Genomic DNA, 12,019 nt, shown 5'->3' with positions numbered 1-12,019 from the left:
GGGCATCAAATTCTGGACCTCCTATATGGTAGACGGGAACTCAATTGGTTGAGTCACATCCATTTCCTTTCTTCATCCTTCAAAATGCAGCTTCTACGTACAATTGGTGGAGATGGGTGAGGTTTAAACAACTGGAAATAAATACTCCTCTCACTCCACATGTGCCAATTCTAAAACTGATTACTTCTCTGCAAAACTTTTAACTAAGTTAAAGACATACTGGTTAGAAATACAATAGGAAAAAAAGATTGAAATAAGCAAGGAGAAGAGGTAGGAAGAAAGGAAGGAGGAAGAGATGGAGGGAGGAAGAAAAAGAGGAAAGAGGAAAGAATGAAGGAAAGAGAAAAGAAAAGTTGATCTTTCTCAGTAGAATATTTCAATTTAGAAAGTTTGGTGCAGCTGGTCTCATAAACCCATGAAGAATGGAGCCAATTGTCCATTAAAGATTTACCAACCATTCCTAATCTTCACTGTGCAAAGTGTCCAATGGAGATTTCCCTGGACTAGTTGGTGAGGAGAACTCTTCCTTTCATTTTCATTTATGGTCACTGAGGAATCTGAAATGGAAGAAATGGTTATGTAACAGAAAATTTGCATGTGATTACTGGCTTTGTCAAATCCTAGGTTGTCCCAGAGCACTCTAATAGGAAGTTGAATGTGTGTGATTTTTTTAAAAAGCAACTATCTGAAAAGTTAGATATAGAGCATCTTAAAACAAAAGCACCTTCCTAAGATTTGATCTGTTTAAGGGATTTTTGACTTGGAGATATTAACATTTCCTTCTTCACCCATTATCCTCAAGTTCAAGGATGCAGCCAGGACTAAAACAATGCTTCCAAATTTCTTAGGTAACTAAAGTAGTAAAATCTAGAAAACCCCAGTGACCCTCAGAAATGTCAAAATAGCCTGACTTAAAGAGTTCGATCATTCATATTGACACTAAATATTTTGGAAGTGAATATTGATGGCCTGATATGCCAAGTATGGCACCTGGTAATTCAAAGGTAACAGGGACAGCAATGGCTATTGCTCCTAGAGCACAGTCTGGAAACAAATCAAGGGATGAGGTCTCATTCAAAACCTAAAGATGCGTGTAATTTAGAAGAGGAGGAATGGTTCAAAATTGGGCAGCCTCCTCAAGTGACTACATTGTTTGAGGAAGTCGTTGGAGATCTAGAATTATTCTTTTTTTTTAACTAATTGATTTTATTGATACATATTAATAAAACATACCACTCACCCAAAGTATAAAATCAGTGGTATCTGGTATAATCACATAGGTGTGCATTTGTCACTTCAAACACGAGAATTATACCTGAATGTTTCTTTGAAGTGACCTCATCCTCTTCTCCCCCACCCCTGTACCCCAGGATTCATTTCCAAAAAAAGTGGAGAAAACAACAGAATTCCTGGATAATTGAGGGAAACCAAAATACAAGAAAACATAGACCCTTCTTCCCTTCCAGAACCCTGGGTAGGCGCAACTGCGTTCCATCAGCCAGCCAGGAAGCCAGGATTCCTAGAGCTCCTGTGACCCAACAGCGATATCATCACAGATATTTTTCTACACTTCTACAGCAAGAGATAAATGTTTTCATGGACAGAGGGTCCATGATTTCCCCAAGTCCCCAACTTACTCAAGAGGTGTGGAAGGGCAGCAGACTTGGCCCAGTGGTTAGGGCGTCTGTCTACCACATGGGAGGTCCGCGGTTCAAACCCCGGGCCTCCTTGACCCGTGTGGAGCTGGCCCATGCGCAGTGCTGATGCGCACAAGGAGTACTGTGCCACACAGGGGTGTCCCCGCGTAGGGAAGCCCCACGCGCAAGGAGTGCGCCCCATAAGGAGAGCCGCCCTGCATGAAAGAAAAGTGCAGCCTGCCCAGGAATGGTGCCGCACACACAGAGAGCTGACACAACAAGATGATGCAACAAAAAGAAACACAGATTCCCGTGCCGCTGACAACAGAAGTGGACAAAGAAGACGCAGCAAATAGACACAGAGAACAGACAACCAGCGTGGGGGGAGGGAGGGGAGAGAAATAAATAAATAAATCTTTAAGAAATTTTAAAAAAGAGGTGTGGAAGACTGAACATTCCCTCTTCTCCACATTTGCAACTCTAAAAGAATGTGTGAGAGAGAGAAAGTGGGCCAGCCGGTCCTTGTAGTCAAGGTAGGGGCAGGGGGGGCACTGCGACAGGAAGAGGTCCTGTTACAGGACCAGATAGGACAGTCAGGCATCCAGTAGAGACCAATGCAGGACAGGCAGAGACCAAGGGCTAAATACCACCTCCTCACCACTATGGGGAGGCTGTGAAAACCTCACAGCTTAGACAGCTCCAGGGACAAAAAAGGAAAAGTTCTGACTTGACGGACTTTAAGCCAGAAACTGAGACAAGTCAGAATTGATTTAGATTATGTTGTCTATAACCAGGGAATGATGAGGTGTCTGAATGTATATTTATTTGAATTACATAAAATAAAGTTATACTTCGCACACAACCAAGACTCATGTAAGGACTGCAAGCCCTACACAAGCTGCATCTGTCTGGGAGTGGGTTTGTTTGTTGTATAAACATAACCAAATGTACTTGAACATTGGACCCTGCAGAACAGCCATCTCAGCCATCTCGGGAGACCCTATGTACAATGTTGTCATTGTTCAAACCCTTTTTAAGTCTTCGGCATCAGTCTATAAACCATATAAGAAAATCGGTTAGTTTCTATTGACTCTCCATTTTTGATTACCAATTGTAAAAGAAAAACAAAAAGAGAAAAGAAAAAATGATCAACTGAAATCATGGCTTTGTTCATCAAGCTTGGCATTTGCTGGCTTCCAGCTGTTTCCAAAAATCAAGGGACAAATGTCTATTAGCTGTGAAATATATTCAAAGAATAAAGGAAATCCCAAAGATGTTTAGAGCAAAGGCCACTGTGTTTTACGGTATGTATTGTCAAGGTGATAATTTTGAATGAAAGCATTTATTTCGACGTATTAGTTTATTTGTGAAAAACAAGAAACAACTCAAAAAAATGCTTTATAACTGTGTGCCTTGAAGGCAGCGACAAACCTCTTAACTGTGGGCAGTTATTTCTCATGAAGTCCGGGGCACACTGTCACTGCCTCCACAGTACCTTCCACACTGTGCAAAGGGCTGTTTTCAAGGTGGTCCCAACCCCGGGACTGTCATGCAAGAAGAAAGGAGAACTTGACAGAATCTGGGTCACGCTGAATCCACTCAAGCAGGTACTTTTGCATTTTTACAAGCATTACTCTTAATCTCATTTTTCATACCCATCTTGCAACTTTATGCCTTCCTATTGATCTTAGCTCTGCTGCTTAGAGACACCAATGAGAAATGCTGAGAACATTCAATAAATAAAAAATATCCACCCACCCTGTACGTGATTCCTCTTTAGAAAACTGTGCAAGAGAAATAGTGCTTTTACTGCTTCCTGTTAGTTCTTGAGAACAAAGGCTATGCCCTGCATGTGGAATTGACTCCAGGGGACGGACGGAGGTTGTTCTCACTTTCAAATCTCAAGCTTGGTTCTGAGGCCCAATATTGCCTTAGAGACGTTGTCTTCTCTAATTATTGATTACTTTGCATATACTGTAATTGAAGGCACATCTACAAAAAAATACCAGCTTCGATTGTAACATCTGTGATTTTTCCCGAATGAGAAGTGCATTTATTTGCATTTCTTCTATAAAATAAGTTGTTGCAAAATGAGGCAAACATTCTTCTGTTGTACATATTTTTGTATTTTGAGGAAATCTTCATATACTGGTGCACATTTTATTCAAATGATCTTTTGTGTCAAAAATCACAACCAAAGACCACCTGAGAGGTAAGTTTTAGCAATCAAGTATACTAATTCAGGAATCAAAATCATGCCCTTCCACTCTGCACTGTGGACAAAGTATCATGGAGTACAATGGAAGTACCACAGAGTAGAATGGAAGGAGTCCTGCCCTCAGCAGGAAGAGATGTGGATTTTATTTGACTTTCCTAATTCGTCATTCTATTATCTGTGAAAAAGAAAAAGGTTTATATACCTGACCTCCACTAGCATTAACATTTTCTGAGCTCAATGGATAAAGCATGGAGATACATTTTCACAAGCATCTGGTTCCATTTTGTGGCAACTTTAGCTGCCAATCTTCCTCAATTCTAAGCTGCATAAGAGCATTAAAAATAATTTGTTTATGGATGGCAAAATACTGAGGAGTTGGAGCTGAGATGCCCTGGGAAGCTGTCTCAATTACACTCTTTTATGTTCTAAGTGACAAAAACAAAATAAAAAAGAAGAAAAACCCAATGACATAAAGAAAAAGGGAATTTATTGGCTTGTATCATTGAAAAGACCCTTGTAGTGCTGGCTATATAATTTGCAGAGTCCAGTGAAAAATGAAAATGTGGTTCAAAAAGCAGGGGGGGGAAGTGTCATTAAAGATACTAAAAACTAAATCTTATTTTCCCACCTTCTGAGGTCTCTTTCTCAACTTGTCATGGTGTTTTAAAATTTTGAATTATTAGCATGAATTTTACCGTTCTCTAAACTGTGCAATGCCAATTTTAAATGCAAATATAAGAGTATTTAATTTGTATGGGGAAGTCACCAAAATTGTATGATTATTTTGTAGCTTCCACATGCAAATGTATATTATTCTTACCAGAGTAGTAGAAATGCTTCAGAAAATTAACTCAACTTTTTTTTAAAAGTTCACTCCTTGGTATGTGCACATTCTACCAACAATACTCTCTATCTTAGGTTTACTGTTAAGTGAGGAAGGACCGAAAGGAAAGAAACATAGATTTCCCTTTCTCTCCCTTTCCTTCTAAGTCATCTTGCTCACTGTAGCAGTTTGATATTATTGATGAATTACAAAAAGAAATATTGGATTATGTTTGTAAACTGGCCTTTTCCTCTGGGTATGATTAAATAATGATTAGGACTTTTGATTGGGCCATGTCAGTAGGACTTTGAGTCACCAGCCTCATTCACAAGGGAGAGGGGACTCACAGAGGAAACAGCATGGCAGAAGAGTTAGTTGAAGTTTTGAGCTAGAGCCTGGGAAGTAAGCACACAGAGGAGCAGAGCAGCTGAGCCCAGAGAGAAATGGGAGTCCCAGAAAGAGAGGAACATAAGAAGCCTGAACTCTTGGCAGATGTTGGCAGCAATCTTGCCGCAACATGTAGTAATAGACTTTGGTGAGGAAAGCAACTTATGCTTTATGGCCTGGTATCCGTAAATTCCTACCTCAAATAAATACCCTTTATAAAAACCAACAGATTTCTGGTATTTTATCAGCACCCTTTTGGCTAATACACTCACAGAGAAGTGAGTAAGAAAGGGTTGCACAGAGTTCTTTGGCTGGTTGTTTTTCTCAGAATGCCACACTGCCTTTCAAGCAAGCTCTAGTTCAAAAGGAAACAGTGGCTGCAGGCCCGTTAGCACCCCTCCACCTACCCTTCCACACTTAGCCATAGATCTAAGAGGCTCACTTTGTGCTCACTCTGAGTCTTGCTGAACCTATCCACTGGAATTCTGTGCTCACGGGTTATCACAAAACACAAAAGCTAGGTACAAATGGGATGGCAAGAAATGTCTGACATGCACATTATGTCAGAGCCTCCTCTGCTCTCCAAGGATCCGTTGTTCTGTAACACTTCAGTTACAAAACCCAACTTCAGGGAGAGCAGATGTACCTCAAGTGGTTGGGCACCTGCTTCCCATGTACAAGGTCCTGGATTCAGTCCCCAGTATCTCTCCCTCCCCCCAAAAAACCACAACCTCAGAGATAAAAGTATTAAGATTTTCAAGACAGCTATAGCAGAGCATTAACTCAAGCATGGAGCCCTTCCAAGCACAGGGAACTGTGCACCTGCATAGGCTACATACTGAGGAAAGTAGTCCTGAGTCCTTTGATATGGCATTCTGGGAAGCTTACCATAACTTCAGCACCCCTGCCTTTTTCTCCACTTTCTATTTCCTCCTCCTGTTGGCTTTACTAACCATGAGGCTCTTCTCTCATGGTGACAAAAAGCAAGCTAGATAGAGTTCCTTTCTCAGGAGTTCCAGCAATTGCCTCAGTACATCTCATTGACTTCAGTGGGCATGTATCTATTTCTGAACCAATCACTATAACTCAAGCATATAATTCTCTGATTACTTAGGGCTCTTGCTCATTGACCACTAGAAAGGAAGACTCTCCATAAAAGAGAAGCATATGGATTGAAAGTTGGGACTAGAGTAGTCTGCCAGAGGAAAATTGGGATGCAGTCACCAAAAGTAGAGTAAGTAGAGTAAACAGATGCAAGCAAGCAAAAATAAATAAAGGTCAGCGTCAGAGATCAAGATCTGGGGTGTCAATGAAGAAAAAATAGTGCAGTTAAGCAACTATGCTTGATTGTGGAACTGGAAAAGGTCACAGAACTTGTGTTGATGACTTTTCTCTTCCAAGTCAAGGCCTCCAGGTAACATTGTGTAGCATACCATACACTGTGGTTCTGGTATGTGTACAAATTCTGCTCCAGATGCTCACTTGGGTGCTTCTTTTAGCATTTTTCCCTCACTCTAACCATTACCATTCAAAATTTAGCCTCAAATTATCCTGGACCCCTAAAACTCATTTCTATTTCCCAGTGTTATATAAGAATTTCTGTCAAATATCATAATACCCAGCACTACTACTGTTTAGCTCTGTTCGTCTCAGACTTCCCAGGAGATTTCACTCCTGACTGAGTGGTTTTCAGTAGAGCAGCCTAGGAGTAGGAAGCTCTAGAAGGAGGAGACTGGAGAGAGGGATGGATACATTAGCAGTGGAAGAGAAAGATCACACTACAATTATATATTGTGTTTGTCCAGTTCCCTCCTGGACCCACAATTGTGGTTGTTTCTGCCACACGGAAAATCTCATGGAAGAATCTTCTCCGCACACCAGGTGGAGTGTACCATTGTTGTATCACACACACCACACACACTCAAAAAAAGACCTACTCAAGAGGATCTCATAGGCACCGCTGAAGCAGGTACCCGCAGTGAGGCCCCTCCCCAAAGGAGTCTTCTCTTCAGGGTTTCCAAGACCACCCCAGGCAAGCCCATTGCCAGGTACCCTTGCCAGAGCTTCTTCCTGCCCCAGGCATTTTTACTTGGCTAGAGGCTTTGGGATTCTATATTCTGAAACCCTTGGCCCAAAACCATACTTTTGTTTCCTGCCAACAGGTTTTCCCCATTTCCTGATCCACTCCTACACACAAATACCAAAGCCAAGTAGCCAGGCACTTAGGTCTTGTGGAAGGATTAGTAGAAACAGAAAATATTATAAATAATATAAAATAATACTAATATATAAATACAATAAAAATTATCAATAGTGGATGCTGCTATATATTCAAAACATTTTCAACTACCAAGCCTTCATGCTTAGAGCTAGCTCACTTGCCTAGCACTCTCTTCAAGAATTTCTTCTTTGGACAGAGACTAGTTAAAGATGGAGTTGGCAGGTCTCTTGTGCAAATGGCCTCCTGGTAGATGGCCTTGCTGGCTTGGTTTTGCTAAAACCAAGTGTGTCCCACTCTCTAGGATGACAGCAATTTAGACTCAAATGTGGACCCCACTAGCAACAAATTAATTCTGATGATGAATTTGGTCTGATTAAGATCTGAGCCAGGTTCTTTTTCTGGCTTGGGGAGTTTCAGGGGGGAGTAGATTACAGAAATGTTACTCTGTTTCTCATAGAAACTTTTGTCAGAGAAAGTTATTTTGAATTGAAATTAGTGTTCTTGAAGCACATTTGAGGTGAGTTTTACAGAAACTTAGCTCTGAAGAAGACCGTAAATGTCATGAATTCAACCCTTTTTTCCTTGGCGTATGAAAAAAAACTTTTTTTTTTCAGGTAGTGAATGGCAAAGCTGGAACTAGAGTTCAGCTAGTTTTTTTCCTTTTCTCTCCTCAACAAAATGGGGCAATACAAATAAATCCCAAGAACAGGGCAAAGATTACTGGCACTTATACTGTTGGCATCTGGCGTACTTGTCCTGGATTATGTCCAACTTGCCCTCACACAATCCAGACCACTTCTTGGGCTTTACTCTTACAAGAGGGATTAGAGAGAAACTGTCAAAGTTCTGTGAACTTTCCTTGGCATCTATTCCCAGATTTATACCATGAAACTGAAGCCTTACCAATGCACATTTGATTTTCCATAGCAAGTGCCATGATCTCCCAGATTTTCCATTGTATGTTTTCTCTTCTGTGACCCATCAAAAAGGAATCTTTTCTTCTAAATGGCTTTCTTTCTCTTTCCCACTCCATTTCCCCAGAAAACTGTCTATAACTCTAAAAAACTAATGAACATACCTCTCTATTATTTTCACAGCTCTGTTTACTGCTGGCCTCACCTCAAAAGTAGTTCTTCAGAGGTATGGAAGAGTTGCTACAAAGCAGAAAACAACAGAGGTCTAGATCATTTTAATAATGGAGAGAATGAAAGAAAAGTTAAGGGAGAGTCACACAAAGACACCCCAGGGACATGACTGGGACATGTGTGATCTCATCCCCAGGATACTAATGACAACTATGTATTATTCAAAGAATAATTTTGCAGACCCTATGATATCTGTCTATAATTAGGTACAGATCTGTGTGTGTGTGTGTGTCATAGAATTTAGCCCCAATAAATATTTTGCTGATTATTTACAACACATGTAATGCCTCCTGTAAAGTGATTTAGTAATCCCATTCAATTCTGCCTCCCTCTCCTTCATTCATGTTGCTAAAAGTGGACCTGCGAGACTAGTTCCCTAGGTCACTGCCATGAGTGATTTAGTTGTCAGCCTTTTTACTAAGGCTGCCTATCTGGATATCAATTAGTGCTAATTATTATAGGGACTCCATTACCCAAGTGAGGAAATGTCTCCCCTGATCAAGTCAGTACTACAGAAAAGATAAATTTAAATTTGCCTGCTTCTGACTCAAATATCCAAAGTTTCAATGAGCCTAATACATGACCCATGAGTAAGGAAAGTGTGATGACCATGTGGTGGGAGTCCACCTATGTATTACCAAGTCACAAAGACACAATGAGAGTATGGTTAGGAGTATCTCTGGGGAAGAAAATTTGGCTCAACTGATAGAGCATCTGCCTACCATATGGGAGGTCCAGGGTTCAAGCTCAGGGCCTCCTGACCCATGTGGTGAGCTGGCCCACACGCAGTGCTGCCAGGCAAGGAGTGCCGTGACACGCAGGGGTGTCCCCCATGTAGGGTAGCCCCACACGCAAGGAGTGTGCCCCATAAGGAGAGCCGCCCAGCGTGAAGAAAGTGCAGCCTCCCCAGGAGTGGCACCGCACACACACGGAGAGCTCATGCAGTAAGATGACGCAACGAAAAGAGATACAGATCCCCAGTGCCACTGACAAGAATACAAGCAGACACAGAAGAACACATAGCGAATGGACACAGAGAGCAGACAATGGCGGGGGGAGGGGGGTGGGAGGAGAAAGGGGAGAGAAATAAATAAAAAATAAATTTTTTTAAAAAAGGAGTATCTCTGTAGGTAAACAAAGATTAGTTACCCTTGGCATCTAAGGGATCACTGACAGGAAGCCCAAAGCAAAGAAGTGGTTCTGCCATTTCTCCCTACTAAGTGCCCAGTGTCACCAGACCTACCTTTAGTCTCCAGTTGGGTTTCTGCCAGTATTACCTTTAGGGTCAGATGCTTCAACCTTAGCACTATTGAGAAGGGTCAGATAATTCTTTGTTGCAGGGACTGCCCTATGCAGTGTGGGTGGTGAGCAGCATCCTGGCCTCCATCCACTGAATGCAGTCCCAACCTCCCAAGTAGCGTCAACTAAAAATGTCTCCAGACATTGATAAATGTCCCGCAAGGGGGAGGGAAAGGTTGCCTTGCTGACACCAATCTTCTAGGTTCATAGGAGGTGGAGTTGAAAGTAGAGACAGGAAGAGGCCTCAGAGAAGCTGGCTCTCAGAAGATGATTCTTAAACGTTTTTGGAAGTCCCAGTTCTCTTAGAGAATTTGTTGAGGGAAACATTTCTACCCAGTGTCTACAAGTGCGCTGAAGTATATATAACAAAAATTTGACTTCACAGATCCCCTCAAGCCTAAGAATGCCTGCTCCAGGACATTCATTCCTTTATATCCACTTGGAATTTTTCATACAGGATTTTCCCAAAAAGCAAAGCAGAACCAAAAGCAAAACCAATACCAAAAGTGTAAAAGTTCAACTTCATACAAATTTGCATGTTACCTTATCCTAAAATAACAAGTCTGATGACAAAATGGCTTGCCATAATTTAAGGTCTGGCAAGCATTATATTCTTTTCTTCTACTCTGAGCAACCCCATCCCATTGCTTCATTTTCATCTCCAACTGCATCCCCTTTCCTTCCCCCCAAAAACCACTGAATTATGAGTCATAGCAGTAATAGGTAACTTTTATCTAGCTCTTACTAAGGGTCAGCTGTTCTGAGCATTTTTATTTATATTCATTCATTTCATCCTCACAACAACTCTGTGGAATAAGTACTATTGTTATCTCCAATTTACAAATGAGAAAACAGAAACACTTAGAAGTTAAGTAACTTTCTTTAAGTCACACAGCTACTAATTGGCAGACCAGGAGACAAACCAGGATAGTGTACCCACAGAGCCCATGCTCTTGGGTCCTCTACTCTCCACATCATGCGTGATACACAGTCTGAAGTGAACAATGGGTAGTAATTTATCTAATGGTGTATCAATATAGGATGTATCGATATAGTAATTGTGGGGAAGCAGACTTGGCCCAATGGATAGGTCGTCTGTCTACATTTGGGAGGTCGGCTGTTCAAACCCCAGGTCTCTGTGACCTGTGTGGAGCTGGCTCATGCACAGTGCTGATGCGCGCAAGGAGTGCTGTGCCACGCAGGGGTGTCCCCTGTTAGGGGAGCCCCACATGCAAGGAGTGCGCCCTGTAAGGAGAGCCGCCCAGTGCAAAAGAAAGTGCAGCCTGCCCAGGAATGGCGCCACACACACAGAGAGCTGACACAACAAGATGACACAACAAAAAGAAACACTGATTCCCAGTGCCACTGATAAGGATAGAAGCGGTCACAGAAGAACACACAGCAAATGGACACAGAGAGCAGACAACCGGGGTTGGGGAGGGGAAAGGGGAGAGAAATAAATAAATAAATAAATCTTTAAAAAATATATATATATATAGTAATTGTGGTAGATTGGATTATGTACTCACTTGAAAAACATGCTTGTAATCTTAATCCCCTTCTTGTGGGTATGAATTTATTTGTAAATAGGACCCTTTGAGATGTTATTTTTAGTTAAGGAGGGGTCACCTGAATCAGAGAGGGTCCTAATCCATATTACTGGAGGCCTCATAAAGAAGAAACAGAAGTCAGGAGAAGCCATAGCAAAGAGCCAGGAGCCACAAGCTGGAAGTCAAAGGAAACCAACAGAGCAGGCAAAAGGAGAGAGAATCACCACATGATAGCAGAGATGCCAGTCAAGGAACCCCAAGTTTTGCAACAAGCCAGCACCAGAATGTTACAGACTTTGGGAAGACAGCACTGCCATGGCCATGCCTTGATTAGGGATTTCTAGTCTCTGAAATCATAAGCCAAAGAATTCTCGTTGTTGAAGGCAACCCATTGTGTGTTATTTCCCATAGCAATCCTGGGAACTTAGGACAGTAGTCCATACTGTCAATTTTGTTTCCTTCCTTCCTTCCTCCACTCTCCCAGTCTCCCGGCCCGGTATTGTATCTCGTGCCTACAAGGAAAATAAACCTTTACATCTTCATGTTCCTGACTAGCCTCCATAAGTTGTAGCTTTACAGAAAATTCATGTAGAAAATATAGCATTCCCATATATCCCCCTATTATTGATACTTTGCATTGGTATGGTACCTTTGTTACAGTTGATGAAAGAACATTAAAATAGTGCTATTAACTGTAGCCCATGGTTTATATTAGGTGTATTTTTCCAATATACTATGC

Source organism: Dasypus novemcinctus, chromosome 20, assembly GCF_030445035.2.
Source record: "Dasypus novemcinctus isolate mDasNov1 chromosome 20, mDasNov1.1.hap2, whole genome shotgun sequence".
In the NCBI taxonomy this organism is placed as follows: Eukaryota; Metazoa; Chordata; class Mammalia; order Cingulata; family Dasypodidae; genus Dasypus; species Dasypus novemcinctus.
Note: the sequence above shows the minus strand (reverse complement) of the source record.